The sequence below is a fragment of the Nipponia nippon genome, unplaced genomic scaffold (assembly GCF_047370975.1).
Source record: "Nipponia nippon isolate SJK-2023a ecotype South Korea unplaced genomic scaffold, ASM4737097v1 scaffold_8, whole genome shotgun sequence".
Lineage (NCBI taxonomy): Eukaryota > Metazoa > Chordata > Aves > Pelecaniformes > Threskiornithidae > Nipponia > Nipponia nippon.
The window spans coordinates 46,843,693-46,860,985 of NW_028262402.1; the positions used below are offsets into that span (position 1 = coordinate 46,843,693).

A 17,293-nucleotide genomic window follows, 5' to 3' on the forward strand; every position below is an offset into this window, starting at 1 on the left:
CCTTGGGCGCAGGTGGTAGCGCCGCTGTGGGGATCTGCTGCGCACCCTCTGCCTGGCCGCGGTCCTCTGCCGGCGGGTGGACAAGCCATTGCCTGCCCTTACCATGTGCAGGATGTGGTTGAAAGGCCGCCTGCAGAGTGGGCACACAGCTCTTGAGGTAACCCACCGCTGGATGCAGTCAAAGCAGAAGGCATGGAAGCAGATGTCGACGTAGGCTGCGTCGTCCACATCATCCAGGCAGATGGGGCACGGGCCGTCTGCTGCTGCCTCCCGCCTCCCTGCCCGCTGCAGCTGCCTTGTGCCAGCTGTCGTGGCAGAGCCACTGTCCTGCAGAGCCTCTTTGGCACCTGATGCCATGTCCTGCCAGGAGACATGCAAAGTGCCCGAGATTTTCTGGTGCCGGGAAAGGAATGGTCCACAGTCCTGCTGGAGGTTGCAAGCTGTGTGCGTGCACTCACATGAGGCCTGGACCAAAGGCACCGGGACAGAGCCTGCAGCTACTGAAGAGCAGAGAGGTTGGGGCCATCACAAATGCTGCCTGGCAACATCACAGAGGTCTCTGGGGCTGCACCCCCCCCACCGCCTAGCGAGGACGGCAAACACCCCAAAAGGGGAAAGCCCCTGCTTCACGGGATGTTGGACATCTTTTGGTTGCCTTAAACCCCCCATTTTAACCTCGGGCTTGTCGGGTTGCATGGTGAGAGGCTTGTGCCCCTGAGCACAAGGGCCCAGTAATGGGCAGTGCAGCAATGCATGTGGGGGAAATCTCATGGCCTCTTTGGTGCACCCTGACTTTGCTCTTCCGAGAGCTGTCAGAGGAGAAGGACTCACCCTTTGTCTGTGGTGGGAAAGCCCCAGAGGTGGGAAGTGACCTCTGGAGGCCATCTCTTCTAACCCCCCTGCTCAAACAGGGCCACCTGGAGTCAGTTGCCCAGGACCACGTCCAGGTGGCTTTTGAAGACGTCCAAGGATGGAGATGCCACAAGCTGTGCTAGTGCTTTTTCACTCTCACAGTAAAAAAGTGTGTTTCTTCATGTTCAGTGAGAACCTCCTGTGTTTCAGTCATGGGCTGCAGAATGGATATCTGCTCCATGGTGGACCTCTATGGGCTGCAGGGGGACAACCAGCATCACCATGGTCTTCACCATGGGCTGCAGGGCAATCTCTGCTCTGGTGCCTGGAGCACCTCCTCCCCCTCCTTCTTCATTGACCTTGTTGTCTGCAGGGTTGTTTCTCTCACATTTTCTCACTCCTCTCTCTCAGCTGCTGTTGCGTAGCTTTTTTTTACCCATTCTTGAATATGTTATTGTAGAGGTGCTACAACCATTGCTGATTAGCTCAGCTTTGGCCAGTGGTGGGTCTGTCTTGGAGCCAACTGGAAGTGGCTCTGTCAGACATGGGTGCAGCTTCTGGCATCTTCTCACTGAAGCCACCCCTGTAGCCCCCCTGCTACCAAAACCATGCCATGTAAACCCAATACAGGAGCTCAGAACTGGACACAGTACTCCGAGTGTGGCCTCAAGAGTGCTAAGTAGAGGGCAAGGATCCCCTCCTTCATCCTGTCTTCAACACTTTGTGTAATGCAGCTGAGGATTTTTGTTACAAGATACAAGCTAGTTGCTTTTGAGAGATCTTGCACTGGAGGTGTTTCGTAAATTCAGGGTGGAATCTGTGGTGCATATGCACGTGCGTGTCAACAGTTTAAACATGGAAGTGTTTCCTTTGCATGCTAAGGGTCCAGGTTATGTGGCATCCAGCTCTGCCAATGTGGAGTTTAAATATTCAGTGTTCTATAGATGGAAATGGTTCTATTGGGAATATCTGGATTATCTTAGAATTTGTTTTAACTTAGTTGGAGGATGCAACTTTCAATACAAGTTTATAAGTTGTTTTTTCTTTTTTCTAGGTTATATGGTAACATGTCTATAAATGTTCCTGTTTATTTTTCCTGTTCTATAGTTCAGGAACATATATTTATTATTTCTGCACAGAACTTCATGTTGTTTTTTAATATTTTAGCATTCTGTGTTAGAACTGATTATATTTATGATACGTGAAATAGATACAATTTATTTATATTTTAAAGCAAATTTCTAGTCCTGAGAGAAAGATTTTAACTTTGTCATATACACCTTGCACTGAGTACTTCAGACACCTTTTTTCATCTTAATGTACTGTATCTGGTTAGGTGAGAATTGCACAATAGTTTATTTGTGTGCACCATCTGTAAATGGAGACCACACAATTATCTGTGTTGATATAAGATGTGGCACATTTCAGACACATTTCAGATACCAAGAGCGAAAATATACCATGGATATTTTTCCAAAGTGCAAAACTACTGTATTTTCAAAGGTTTGAGTTAGATAGGAGTAACATGCATGTAGTCTTCTGCAGGGTAGAGAACTTTTGTCCAGGAACTTGACAATCTTGGAAAGATGTGAGGAGAGATGGGAAAGGAAAGAAGAGAAAAACACCGATTCTTGTAAATATCACAAAACTCAGATAAGGATATTATTGTGGCTTCCTTTTATTCTAGGAGATTCACTATGTCTCTCCTGCTAAATAAATTAAAAGAAGGGAAGAAAATGTCATTAATATTCTGTTAGTGTGTTTTCTTTCAGTGTGTGATAAGTGTGCAGGTCATCTGGTGTAGATTTGTGTAATTTGCACTCCATAAGGAAATTTATGTTTTGCCTAAAGTGCTGAAATACAGTAATTGAAAAAGTAGCAAATATGACTGGCTGCTTCTTTGATTAATAAGCAGCCCTGACATTTTGAACGTGAATAAACCATTTAGATTTGGCTTATTTGCAAACATATTCATTATGAAAATATAATGGATACAACAGGAACCAGAGCATGAATCTGTCCATTTTTAAACTCCTGTAAGTATTGTCATTGAGCTTATTTTGTATTTGGTGTCAGTTGAACGACATTTCTTTCTCCTGCCTTCTCACAGCAATTGAGGTAGTTGTGTCATCATCTTGATTCACCAAAAATGGAGATTCACTTGGGAACATGCTAGATTCTGACATTTTAACTGACTGTAAGTATTTTAATTATGGTTGCAGGGTTCTGTGGATTTTTGTTTTTTCTTGGAATAGAAAAGGGAATTCTGTTTGCTTGACATCATAATACAGGGAACTCATTTGTTTTTCACTTGGAAAATTAGAACGAAGACAAAATAAGTATTTGGTGTGGGGGTGGTGTTGTTTACTTCGGAATAACACAATGCAACATAGCAAATCAATGTTGACTCACTTAAGCTGAAAATAAATCTTGCAGTAGCTTGGCACTTTATTCTACTTTGTAGTAGAAACTTGAATCACAATCCACAGAATTAAAGGAAAGCTGCTCTTCACCAGAAATAAAAAATCAGCACTTTTGTAAGCATGATATAGTCAGTGTGCTACCTGTCAATTGATCTCAGATATTAAAATGTAAATATAATAACTGCATTGGCGTATATGCTGTGAGCAGTAACACTTCAGCAAACTTGTTTAAAACATATAGCTAATTATGTGGGGTCTGACAGTTAGGCAAGTTTTCTTTTGCAGTTAAGGAACTCCCCATATAATGATTGATAGTTTTTGCATGCTTTGTTGAACCTTAGTAGGACTGCCTGTAGTGTTTATCTCTCTATATGCTAAATTAGTGAACAGTTGAGAGCAGTTGGGACTTCTAGCTTTTCAAGTTACAGTTGTCCTCCTAAAGTCACAAAAAAAATTCCGTATTGATGTGCGTTGCAGGTAAAGTAAGAACTATTTTCTCTCTCTGGGAAAGGAAAGTAGTTTGCTCTTTGAAATAGGGGTGAAATTGGAGACTTAGAATATTAGCTCTGTAACAGTAGAACTATTTTTTGTACTGAAAGTCCATACACATTTCCTTGTACAGTGCAAGTTTCAAATATGGGCATCAGGCTGTTTGCTCTCTTTCTGTGTGAGAAGCAATCAGTGTAGTAGCATCAGTGTCATTTTTGGAACGTAAGGAAGACTCAAAATAAGGGATGAAGCCTTCTTGTGGAACCAAAGCTTTGAGAAAAATTGCAGTAGGAATCAAACAGTTGTTTTCAGCAAGGACAGCAGGCCTGCTGCTGTAATGCTGCAAGGTTCTGAGCAGTGAAAGAACAAATAATTCTTGTGTCTCTTTTAGCTGGAGACAGGAAGGTATCATGCTATAATCCAAGCAAGATGAATGAAAATGTAATGGATGGTGAACTTCATTATTAATAAGGCAAAGCTACATGAACTAGGAAGTCTGCTAAGTTATTTCTTACACATTACCAACTGTTTCTGAACTAGCTTTTATTATTTCCACCTGTCAGATGGTGGAGAAATTTGAGATATATTTCTTTTTTTATCTGAGAGCTTTCTTTTAATCTTTTATTTGTGAAGATGATGTACAGATCCAAACTCATTTTTTATTGGAAATTTTCTTACCTTAAAAACTTAAATGTTTTTTGTTCTTACATGTAGTGTTCCAAACTTAACCTTCCAGTCTACTTGCATCATTTTTGTGTCCTACTATTCTTTTGTGTACAACCACAGTGCATCAGATGCAGACAAACTTTTTTCACTCTTATAGCCCAGTAGAATCTGGAACCAAACTGTCAGTAACTTCTCTTAGTTTGATTTTGAGTGCATTCTTTCCTTAACCAATCTTGTCAGCTGCTGCAGCCAGTCAGTATGTTTTTCCACTTTCCATGTACGGATTTCTTAAATGTAAGTGAAGCTATCTGTAAGAAACTAAAACATTCCAGATTTTCTGTTAAAATCTCCAACCTTTTGATGCGTAGAAAATAGCAATGGTTAAGCATCAGAGTGGCTAGCTAACCTGAATACAGGTTAATGTATTGTTCAGTAGCTACTGATTTACTTCTTTTTTTCCCCCAAGATGTTAGATGAATTAAGCAGAGATAAATGAGTTATGGAAGGAATGTTGTTAGGCTTTTTTAGGTTGGATTAAGAAATCTAGGTACTCTTCTTATGTGTCTCTGCATTTTTTCAATCAAGGTCTAGGTAGTCTTAGCAATACTACTGGATTATTGGTGTATTTGAGAATTAAGAGTCACTGTGGTACAGCATAAGCAGCATCTTTAGCATTTAGAATACATGTCATCTGGAAATTGGTATCTTTTAAGACTGAGTATGTGGGCAGTCTGTCTCAGAGAAACTCTGGTAACCAGAAAATAATCTTATTTACCACTAGAAGTACTTTGATGCACCTTTTTTGAAATTATAAGGGCATGTCATGAACTTTAGGAGGCAAGCAGTTTACCTGTGCATTTTTTTCTTCAGGAAATTGAATATATGTAGACTTCTTTCCTCAAGGCTGAACAAGTCCAGTTTGGTCAACCTTTCCTCCCACATCAAATATTCTTGGTCCCTGTCCATCTTGGTGACCCTCAGCTAGACTTAGTTGCTTTTTTTTTTTTTTTTCTTTTTACTGGGGAGTCCCAAAACTGGACAGAGCATTCCAGATGCGGTCTCAAGTGTGGAACTGAGGCACTTGCTGGCTACAGCCTTCCTAATACAGTCAAGGCTGCTGTTGGTCTTCTTTGCTGCAAGGATATATCTCTCTTAACTTCCCATTTTCTTTACAGAGTGCCAGTTGTATCTAAATACATAGTAGTTTTTAAGATGTCAACACTTAATACATGTTACAGTGAGGTTCTTTAGGGGGGTCAGAAAGACTTCGACGTGTATGTGTTTCAGTGAAGCAAGTTAATGTCATGCATAATTACAACTACCAGCATAAACAAAGCCTATGAGAATCTTTTTTTCTCTGATTTTCATTAGAATGGACAGCACATAATATACTGAGATCTGTACCTTTTAAATTTCACAGAAATAAATTAATAGATATTCCACTGTCAATCCATTGAACAGTTCAGTCCTTGCAAATTCTCTTTGCAATATAAAATAAAGCTTTCAAAGTATCTTGAGAGACAAATGTTCTGCTCTACTAAATGCTCTCAAGCCAGGGACAGTCTTAAGTAGTCTTAAGAAGAGAGAGGGACACTGTCCATTGATACATAAAGTATATCAGAGTATGGCTTATACAAGCCTCCTGACAAGTAAGAAGTCCTAAGCCGCCGATTTGTGGTTGGTTTAGGACCTGAAGTTATTCAAAATACTAGTTTTTAAAAATCTTCCATTGTAAGTTCCATACATTTGGGTTCCAGAATTTCATGTGAATTATTTAGTCAGCTCTTTACACCAGAAAGTTTTCGTTTCCTTGAAATAGTTCAAAAAATGCTTTTCAGTTATGGTAATTCAGAGGATACCTCTACATGATACAGCACAGAGATGAGCAAGCTATGCCAGTGTTCAGGGCTGACTGAAGCTCCATGGTTGAGTTAATTACTCTGGTGCCAAGGAGGAGTTCACATGCCCTGCCCAGAGCATTCCAGATTATTTGTGTCTCAATGTGATCAGTAAAGAAGCTTTGCACTGAAGTGATTTCAATTCACAGAACTTCGGCTCATTCTGTACCTCATCCCAGATAATTTCTACCTTGTTTCTTGAGCTTTTTAGAATGCACTTCTACCCTTTGGAATATTTTTTAATCTTAAGTATTACATAACTTTAACCTTCTTTTTTTCATATGCTCTTTCAGCAGAAACATAAGCAAGGATAAGGGTAAGTTAGGATATAAGGGTGAGTTAGGAGGAAAGTATAAGGATAAGCAAGGCTTGTTTGGCTAGATAGCTGCCAGCTGCATGATGACAGAAGGTGTAGATGAGTATGATGAAGTTGCATCTGGGCGCAACTATGTGTCCTTGTCCCCTTCCACGGTCCCTACCTGTTGACATCTTAAATCTGTTTTAGTTTCACTAAACTGTAGTTCAGAATTATCTTTCATTCCCAATGCTTTCCTTTCCATTTTGCAGTGAGTTGGCACCATACCAAGCAGATTTCCAGGTGCACCTATGGTGTAAATTGTTGCAGCTATTATTGCTGGCTAATTGGGAACTGCTGTAATGGAATATTCTGAGAGACACTGACCAAATTTCCAAATTTCAGGCAAGCATTTATTTATGCTCAACTACTAGCCAATTATTCTGTTAAAAGCTAAGAATCAAGCATTAATCAAATACCTTAGTTAAGCCATAGGTTTACAGTACCATAAGTCTGATGTTTTCTCTTGGATCTGATGGCCATAGTCTTTGACGATTCTTAGTCTCTGAGGCCAAGGTGATCAGGCTTGTGAGCTCTTTGATATGGAAAGCTGGAATGAAATCGGGCATTTTTTCTCTTCCCCCAGGCTCCACTGGGTGTCACTGGTATTTGAACACTTCTCTGTGGGCCAAGACCAATTTGGTCCAAAGGCAACCTCATGGGTGTTGGTCTACTCTGGTTTCTTCAGAGGGATATTACCTATTTGCAGACTGCTTTCCAGTCATCTGTTCCCTTCAAATAGTTGAAGACTATGCCAAGCAAGCAAACATGATAAAATACTGTACTTCAGATTCTAATTCTAACAGTCTTTTTAGGTGTCTGAGTGTAAGGCAATCAAGATTTTTTCATTTTTCTGTTTTAAAGCAAGCAGTGTTACAAGAATAAAAGGATATATTTCACAAATAGGCCTTCACACTACAGGGAAGGAAAGCTTCAGTGAAAGAGATATCCAGTCCCTCCATCTTTAGCAGGGTAAAGTAATTGCTAACTCATCTGCTGTCCTGCATGACATACATCCTTCTCTCACAAAATAACATTGCAGATTGAGGAAGATAGGAATGGGAGAAACTGGTGAGATTTTATCCAGTCCATTCATTGTTTAAGCAGATTACATATAGTTATCCCTGCAGTAAGCCCACAGATATCCCAGTTGTAAGCCTATTTGCATGTCTCCCAGTTCAATGGGGAAAGGATTTGCTTTAGCTTGCTTGTTTGTTTTAAGCCAATATTTTTATTTACTGGTGTCAGTGTTACTGCATTCTTATTGAAATCTCCTTCCTTGATATTTCCATAGATAAAAGACAACTGTAAGTTTTGTATTCAATAACTGAATGGATTTTGCATAATTCTTCATCTTTTCTGTTCTATGTTTTCCAGCCCCTAACCCTGATAGGTTTAGAACATTCTTCTTCAGAAAACTTCCAGTGTGCCAACAGTGTTTTTAACTAAGAGTCCAAATCTCAGAGCAGTATTCTGTATCTTAGTAAGTCAGGAAAAGAGCATCATGTAGTAGAAATAGGAGCAGTGGAGAGTAAGTGTCTAAAAGCTGGTATAATACTGTCAGAAGATGTGATACTTTTTTTCTTTAAACACTCCATTTTGACTTAGACATATTAGTAAAATTTTCTAGCATAGACTTAGTTTTGTTGGTTGCTACTAACTACCAAAACACTAATTTTTTTACGAATATAAAATTTCCACTGTACTGTAATGCAGTTCTTCCAGCAAAGATGGCAAAAATGGAATATAAAATTTTATTTACTTTGAAGGTGTTGCATACATAGGGTGCCATCACATAGTTATCTAGTTACTGTAGTACATACACTAGGTACTTCAATTAAATGTTGTATGGATTAGGATTATAATATCAATATCAATGCTGTCTGTGTGAAAATAATGTGAACTGTGTGTGAGCCTGTAATACTAATTCCAATGTTTTGAGCTTGTTTTAACTTCTCAGAAAATTAAGAAGTATTGAGATTTATACATCCCTAATTAAAACAACCCAAAGCTTTAGCCACTTGGAATATGATCATTTTATAACGGATGGACTTTGAAGTAATCTTTATGTAGTTCAGAACAGAGGGAAAGGTGTTTCTCTTCCTTTCCTTTTTCCCTCAGATGCAGAATTTCATATTAGAACTGTTGTCCTCTAATTTGATGTAGCATAGCAGGAGTATGATGGTTTTTACTTTTAGCTGTTTAGCCTTTCATTCTGTAGAGGTTCCTAAATTTAAAGGAAATGTTTTAATATTGGACCGCTTGTAGTCTCTTGAAAGCTCTAAATAACTATGCTTATAGCCCTTTAAGAGCTTTCATCATTTTTTTATCCTTCTAAGCCCTCTTTACTATCCAGTGATTATAAATTGTAGTTTAGCAAATAGTATTGATGGGAACCTGAATCTGGTGTGGTGAGGTCGTTAGTAGGTGAAACCTGTGTTTCTCTCTCTGCTTGTACCATTCTGATTTCTTTATCTTGACTTCCCTCATCCCTACTCATAGGGGAACCCTGGATTGTCACCTGTCCCATCGTCTAGTTTTTTACTACTGCTGAGGTGATGGGTAAAGGAAGAAAGTTAACAACGCAGTCATTGGGACAATAATCCGGGCATGAAGTGTTTCCTTCTCTTTGTACTTGGTGAGGAAATGGCTAAGTGAAGTGTTTGGAAGATGTCATAGTTTATTACTAATTTCATAACTTTTAAGCATGAAGTGTTAGGTAGCTTTTAGGGGTAATAACAATATAAGTAATCAAGAATATAATGGCAGTTTAACTAGTAACTGTCATAGTATATCTGCAGGTTAGTTATGACATGGGCTAAAGCTAAGCTGACTCTTTTCAGTGGTGCCCAGTGACAGGACAAGAGGCAACAAGCTCCAGCTGAAACACAGGAGGCACCCTCTGAACACGAGCAAAAACTTTTTTACTGTGAGGCTATGCAAGGATAGGCATAGGTTGTCCAGAGAGGTTGTGGAATCCAAATTGTTGGCTATATTCAAAAGCCATCTGCGCATGGTCCTGGGCAGAAGGCTGTAGGTATCCCTGCTTGAGCAGGTCCCTTCCAGCCTCTGGGGCCATATTCTGATTCAGTGAAAGTAACACAGGAAGCATCACAAACAGAAAATTTGTACACACAAAGAACAGAATCCATTTCCTATAAATATTGCTCATTCTGTTACTAAAGTAGATGTCTCCAGCTATGATGTTTTGACTTTTTCATATTATGTTTTGATCTGTTGAGTGATAAAAACGAATACCACTTCCATTTTCACATTGATTTTTCTTCCTTTGTTTTGTTAGTATCAGGTTCACACTCACTCTTTTGGTGAAAGGACTGCAGCACAATATCATATTAGGGAAAAAAAAACCCCAAACAGAACTCACTTCTGAAGCATAATCTAAATCTACTTTCAGAACCATATAGTTGATGTGGAAGTGACAGAAACTTTTGTACAGGTGGTGCTTCTGCTTTCACATTCTTCCTCAGAAAGCACTGGTTATTAGGCAAAGTGCGTTCAGTGGTGATTGTTAGTGCTTGAAGTATTACATTATGGCCTGTTCCCACCCTGCCCTGGACCAACAGGCAAAAACAAGGATAAAATTTCATGAAACTACCTTTTGTTGTCAAGTATTTTGAAAGGTGTGAAGAAGTAGCATTATACACATTAGACTTTATAATTAATTGTGCTAATACCAGTGGTGTGGCAGAGTAAGATCTAAGCTAGAAATTCCATTTGATATTGTAACTGTCATTCTGCATAGAGGTATTTTTGGGATATTGTGAACATGCTTATCTCAGCCCGTATAAGTTAACTTTAATATATTAGAGACAGGTCCCTCAGTATAGGAAAAGTACCCGAATACTGTTTAAGGTAGATAACGTTTGACTAACTGTGACTTAAAAGCCATAGTATACTCGACTTAGCAGTGTAAACATGAACTTCAAAAGAATACTAAACTTACAGAAATGTTCTGTAATTTATTTAGTTCTTTTGTCAAAACTTGTTTCTGGTTAAACACAACAAAATACCAGTCCTAACAAGGAACGTCCCATGAACTTCATCCTAGCGAAGATTGTTTCCTAGAGACATTTTCATTTCTGAAAACAACAAACTATAAAGTCAGGTAGCTTGTATCCCTCCATGCCTGCACTCCAGTCCTGTGAGCCATCCCACCACATCTCTGTGATCCCAACAACAGTATAGCTCTGCAAATGCACACAGGTCTGCAATTCCTTGTGTTTATTCACCATGCTGTGTGTGAGCCCTTTGTATGGCCCTTGGTCTATGACTGCTTCAGAGAGACAGCTCAGCATACTTACTTCCCAGAGAGGGTCTGGGTGGTTTCCTCAGAACGATACCTTATGGCCACTTCCTTGCTCACATGCAAATGCTTGAGGTGACCCTGCTTAAGCCTTGTTTTGTTGATTATGTGTTCCCTTTCATTCACATCACCCCAGGCTCTTTGCTTGTCAGTCCTGTCCACCACTCCTTCACAGGGCTGCTGGTAACAATTTGCCTCCCTCTCCCCACATCGTTCCTAATTTAAGTCCCTTCTTACCAGGTCAGCCATCCTGCTGGCAAAGATACCTCTGCCTCATTTAGTGAGGTGGATCCCATCTCTCCTAAGCAGGTATTATCCTCAAAGAGGATCTCTATGGTCGTAAAAATTAAAGCCCTGTTACCAGCGCCAGTTCCACAACCTGTTATTGACACGCAGTATCGGTGCCCTCCTCCTTATACCCTGTCACCCAGGATGAAGGAGAACGTCACTTGGGCTTTTCCACTCACAGAATCTCCAGTGGACAAACTATTGCCTTAGAATAGCATAAATATAATTGTTTGATGATTTGCTAGTTTTGTTTATTGTAACAGTTGTACTTGTTAGTCTTATCACAACAAAAACTCTTCAGAAGTTTTGTTTGTGACTGTAATCTTGTTGCTGATGTGTAGTGATGTGTAGGGCTGATGTGTAATACTGATCTATTGTCCACCAAGAGTAAACACTATTTTGAAGTTTTGGCAGGTAAAATTAGTAGGTAGATCAAAGTGAGAGAATCATGAACTAGTCATTCAGCCGAAGCATCCATGTGCTGTCTGCGATCTGCTGGAGATATGGAATTTCATTATGTCAATTGTTGACTGGTACTGCTCTTAGGTACTTCATAATCTAATTGTCAAGACATTGCTTTTTGATCTTACGAACTTTCTTTGAAGGAGCTACCAAGAGTTACCACTTGCATTGGTCCCTTCTAGTGTGTATCTCTCTGTACTTCCCCCTTCTGTTATTCTGCTATTGTAGGGTTTTGCTACTGGAAATTATATGTGAATCCAGAGAATCAGCTTATATACTTCATTCTGTGCCATTCAGTTAACTATTATTCCTCCCATAAATCCGTGAAAAGCTGAAAAAGAGAGTAATGCAATTCATGTTGCTAACTGAAATATTTAGCAACCAGACCTTATATCAGCAGAGTCCAGCTGCTTACTTTAGTATCCCTAAGAACCTTGGGAGAGGACAAGCAATCAAATAGTGTTTAGTAAGAAACTGGTGTTCTAACATGAAAATACATTAGTAGCTAAAAATTATTTGTAGTATTCTTTTTTTTTTTCCTGTGAATAGCATGTATAAACTGCCTTCTGCTTTACTTTAACACATGTAAACGTTTCCTTCAAATTCATAACATTGCTTGTTTGAGGGCAATTATTCATAAAATTTTTGTTTACACAAAAATTGAAAAGGAATGCTTATCTAAAACTCCAGTATATTATTGAAACTTGTTTCCATTTATACTGTTGTTCAGGAAGGAATCATTCTCTATTACTTGTTGAACCTTCGTGTTCTGAAAAGTTTTCCTTTGTTGGGAACACATTATGTTGCCAGAAATTCTTAATGAGTATATTGGGATTCATCATTATAAAGAGATAAGACCTTAAGATTAGCCTTTTATTCTGACCATTAAAAGCCTGGCATTACTGCATGTGATTATGAGATCTAGTTCACTTTACCTTCTGTGATGTTTTATTTAGCCTTCTAGAGGAGAAAAAAGAAATTTCCTGCTGCACTTGAAAGTAAATTACAGGTTTTCATTTTCTGCATTGAATTAAAGCCTGCTACATTATTTGATCTAGACAATAAAGCATATGTAGCGGAACAAAACTTTGCAAACTCTGGTAGCTTAAAAAAAGTAAATTAGTGCAGGGTGAAGTAGTCCAGGAACAAAATAAACAGTAATCATTAATGTGACACATTTTAACAATCTCATTTGATAAGTAATTGGTCAAGTTAGACTCTTAAACCATTCAGTCTTGGTATTTCAAGTCTAGAAAACAGAAGGATTCCAACTGAGAATTTCAGTGTATTAAAAAATCTTTAGGGAACTTAACAGGCAACATGAAATTCCACAGAATATACAGGAACGGAGTAATTTTCAGCATAGTAGTTTTGCCTGAGTTCTGCCCATTAGACTGAAGAAATACTAAGCTTGTCACATTCAGCAGCTGCGCTTGGGCAATATCGTTTTCCCACTTGGAGGGGTTAATTAACCTTCTTTCAGAATGTGACCTGTTTAGCTTACATTCACATGATGCAACAAGCACTGGCTATACAAAGCAAAACCATTAACAGACGGGTGTGTCCAACTGCTTAATTAGCCATAATAAAAAGGATCTTTGTCCAACATTCATCTGTTGCTTGTGATACACCTGACAGTCCCATTAGGCAAGGATGATGTCTTTTCTGCTGTAATATCCAGTTCCTTTACTTATATGCAGTATCAGTGAAAAATTGAGAGACTTCATTTAGATTATAAAAATGTGTTCATGTAACTGCCCAGTATTGATGCAATGTAAAAGAACTGCACTGACTGCCTCACTGACATGGTGCTAGAAAAACTTGCAGTGCATACAAAGACGATAAAGGTTGACTGTCAAGCATATTGTATGGCATCTACAAGGAAAAATCTATACTGTGTAGTGAGCTATAGTAAAGAATTGCGTTTAAGATAGAGACTTAGAGCAGAATAATGGAAGCAACCTAAACACTTTTGAATAAATTGATATTAAGTCATTAGGTTTATTTCTGCTTAGGCAAAACTAATGGCAAGTTTATATTCCGCAGCCATGCTTTAGCTGTTCTAATTTACCTACTGATAAATTGGTCTATAGAGCAACCAGTTAACCTGTCTATCAGATTATTAATAAAAGCATATTACAGTTCTGAGGTAGAGAAGCACATCAGGTTGTATGCTTAAATATAGGGCTGTCACCAAATTGACATGTGGAGCTAAAATGGACTCAGTCACCAAAACACTTTAATCAAAAATATCCATGCAGTTTAGAAATTACACGGCTTCCTTGTCCTGTGGATGGAACGACATAGTCTGAAGTTTAGTAGGTCAGTGTAGCAGTGCTAGCTATACGGTGGGTAGTCCTAGGCTGGGCCATGGGGTCCTCTGGGGTCTCTCCAGTTCTCCCTGGGGGTTCTGTCCCACCTAACCCTGGATTCTCTCTCATGGGTCCCAATATGTCTCTGGACTTCGTCACTTCTAGGACTGGGTAGTGAATACCTGATTCTTGACTATCCCAGTTCAACATCCCTCAGCGCCTAACAGCAGATTGTTGGCTGTCACTGGCACTTGCAGTCTGCCCATCTCAAAGCTTCTCTGTAGTGACAGACAGCTGGTTTACAACGAAAGTATCCTCTGTTCTTATAATGAAGCTGCTCCTTTTTCCTAAAGGGCCATGCTAATGTCAGCCAGGCACAATCCATAGCACCTGCCGCAAGGAAATGTAGACGTTATGTCCCTCACTTAGATGGGAGTACGTGGCTCTGGTTTCTTGAGCATCTTGAATTGCAGCTGTAATGACCAAGTACTGCCTGAGATGTGACAGAGCAATTAGCAGATATATGGCAATACAGAACAGCCTCTCACCAGTCAAAACTGTAATTGACTGTAGTAACATTCCTTCTCCTTTGCAGTGACTGACATGTTAGTACACTGTAACCACGAAAACAACATCTAGTCAAGTAAAGCTAAGGGCTGGTATAAAATAATTCTTCTCAACTGCTCCCTTTTGCTTCCCATTGGAGCTGCAGTATCTTAAATGATTGTTTGTTGGAACTGGTGGTTTAAACTGACCTGTTTAATTGTGCTCTGAAACTGACTGGAAGTGCTTTTGTAGCAGAGAGGTGGTTTATGAAGTTACTCAGTGTTTAGCTTTTGATTTCCACTATTCTTCCAGCTTGCCAGTGTTTTAGTCTGGGTTACATGGAAGAGTGAGTACAAGTTTGCTCAGACAAGCTGGCTCTTTTTTTACTTCAATTTTGAAAAAAATTTCGAAGTCAAAGGTAATGGGCTGAGAAAAAAGTACAAATGATTGAAGAGTTAAGGTGAAGTTACATCCCTAATTGAGTAGACATATCCATAAGGATTATCCTCATGCTTTTGAAAAATTTTAGATTCCTAATTGGCAGAACTGTTGTTTTGACCAAACTGCACTGTGTCTACACTACACATTTTTTTTCTTCTCTTTATTTTTCAATATTTATGCATAAAGCATTGCCGAATGGCTTTTATGTATGATTGTGGAAAATAGCAAGTACAAAAAGAGATTTTTTTCTAAATTATTTCAATGTAAAGAAATATAGCCTTTGTTAAATAATAGTTGGCTTTCCTGTCTAAATAGGAAGAATATTCATTTATCTCTGACTTCATTAAGTTAAAGATCATTTACAAGTCAGTTTAATGTAGTTTGAAGTTCATCGTTTTCCTTAAAAGCCAGTTTCATTGCATTTCTTCCTTTAAGAATGTTAATCTTTTTACAACGTAGGTTCCTTTTTGTTAGCAGTGACTTCATGCGGTGGAAGGACTGAGTAAAACATGAATTACTCAAATTTGGAAAACGGTTACAGTGTTTAAGTATAAAACTAAAAGACTCAACTTGTTAGTATTCCATTAGGAATGTTGCCATTGTCTGTGTCATTTGTTATGTTTTGGAAACCCCAGAAAGTACTTGGTATCCCATTTTGCTGTGCTGTGACTCTCTTCAAAAGGTATAATAATGACTGCTATGATTATTATTTCCATATATATGTTTAGGCATATGTATATGTATATAAAGCATAAGTTCCCTTTTTGCCTTTGCAAAAAATAGTTTTCTAAGCCTCTGACTCAGTTAATTTAAGCTCATACATTTACCTTGTGGATGAGTTTGGTCTAGTGCACTTAGGGATGTCTTATATGGTGCAATGTCTTGTTAATTTACCTGCAGAAACTTTAAGATGATTGCTTATTGGAAAGTAAAGAAAATGTTCTTTCTGGATGTTATTATTGGAAGTTTAATGGTCTTGTTAATACTGGAATTAAGGGAAAAACTATTGGTTTTCAGTTAGGGTGGACTGACATTGGAACTGTGGCACTGATTTTAGCATTAAATAACTTCATTCTGGATTTTATACAGCATTTCCTGTAGGCCAAAAAAGGTATGGAATTTACTATTTTACAGTAAACATAGAATCACAGAATCATAGAATAGTTTGGGCTGGAAGGGAACCATAAAGGTCATCTAGTCCAACCCCCCATTGCAATAAGCAGGGACACCTTCAGCTAGATCAGGTTGCTCAGAGCCCCGTCCAACCTGACCTTGGATGTTTCCAGGGATGGGGCATCTACCACCTCTCTGGGCAACCCATTCCAGTGTTTCACCACCCTCATCATAAAAAATGTCTTCCTTATATCTAGTTTCAATCTACACTGCTTTAGCTTAAAACCATTACCCCTTGTCCTGTCACTACAGGTCCTAGTAAAAAGCCTGTCCCCATCTTTCCTGTAAGCCCCCTTTAAGTACTGAAAGGCCACACTAAGGTCTCCCCAGAGCCTTCTCTTCTCCAGGCCGAACCACCCCAGCTCTCTCAGCCTGTCCTCATAGGAGAGGTGTTCCATCCTCTGATCATTTTTGTGGCCCTCCTCTGGACCCACTCCAACAGGTCCTTGTCTTTCTTGTGCTGAGGACTCCAGAGCTGGATGCAGTACTCCAGGTGGGGTCTCAGCAGGGTGGAATAGAAGGGCAGAATCACCTCCCTCAACCTGCTGGCCACGCTTCTTTTGGTGCAGCACAGGATACAGTTGGCTTTCTGGGCTATGAGTGCACATTGCTGGCTCATACTCAGTTTTTCATCCACCAGTACCCCCAGGTCCTTCTCTGCAGGGCTGCTCTCAATCCCTTCATCCCCGCATCTGTACTGATATTGGGGACTGCCCCGACCCTGGTGCAGGACCTTGCACTTGGCCTTGTTGAACCTCGTGAGGTTCACATGGGCCCACTTCTCAAGCTTGTCAAGGTCCCTCTGGATGGCATCCCATCCCTCAGGCGTGTCAACCACATCACTCAGCTTGGTGTCATCTGCAAACTTGCTGAGGTTGCACTCAATCCAACTGTTTCTATCATTGATGAAGGTATTAAACAGTACTGGTCCCAATACAGACCCTTGAGGGACACCACTCATCACTGGTCTCCATGCGGACATTGAGCTGTTGACCACTACTCTCTGGATGCCACCATCCAGCCAATTCCTTATCCGCCGAATGGTCCACCCATCAAATCCATAT

The 17,293-nt window shown here is 39.6% G+C and overlaps 1 protein-coding gene and 1 pseudogene across 2 annotated transcripts in view; both read left to right on the top strand.

Moving 5' to 3' along the window:
- Positions 1-17,293, top strand: part of RFX3 (regulatory factor X3) — a 133,686-nt gene that overhangs the window by 44,613 nt on the left and 71,780 nt on the right. The gene's annotated exons all lie outside the window — the stretch shown is intronic.
- Positions 356-17,214, top strand: LOC148050605 (uncharacterized; annotated as a pseudogene).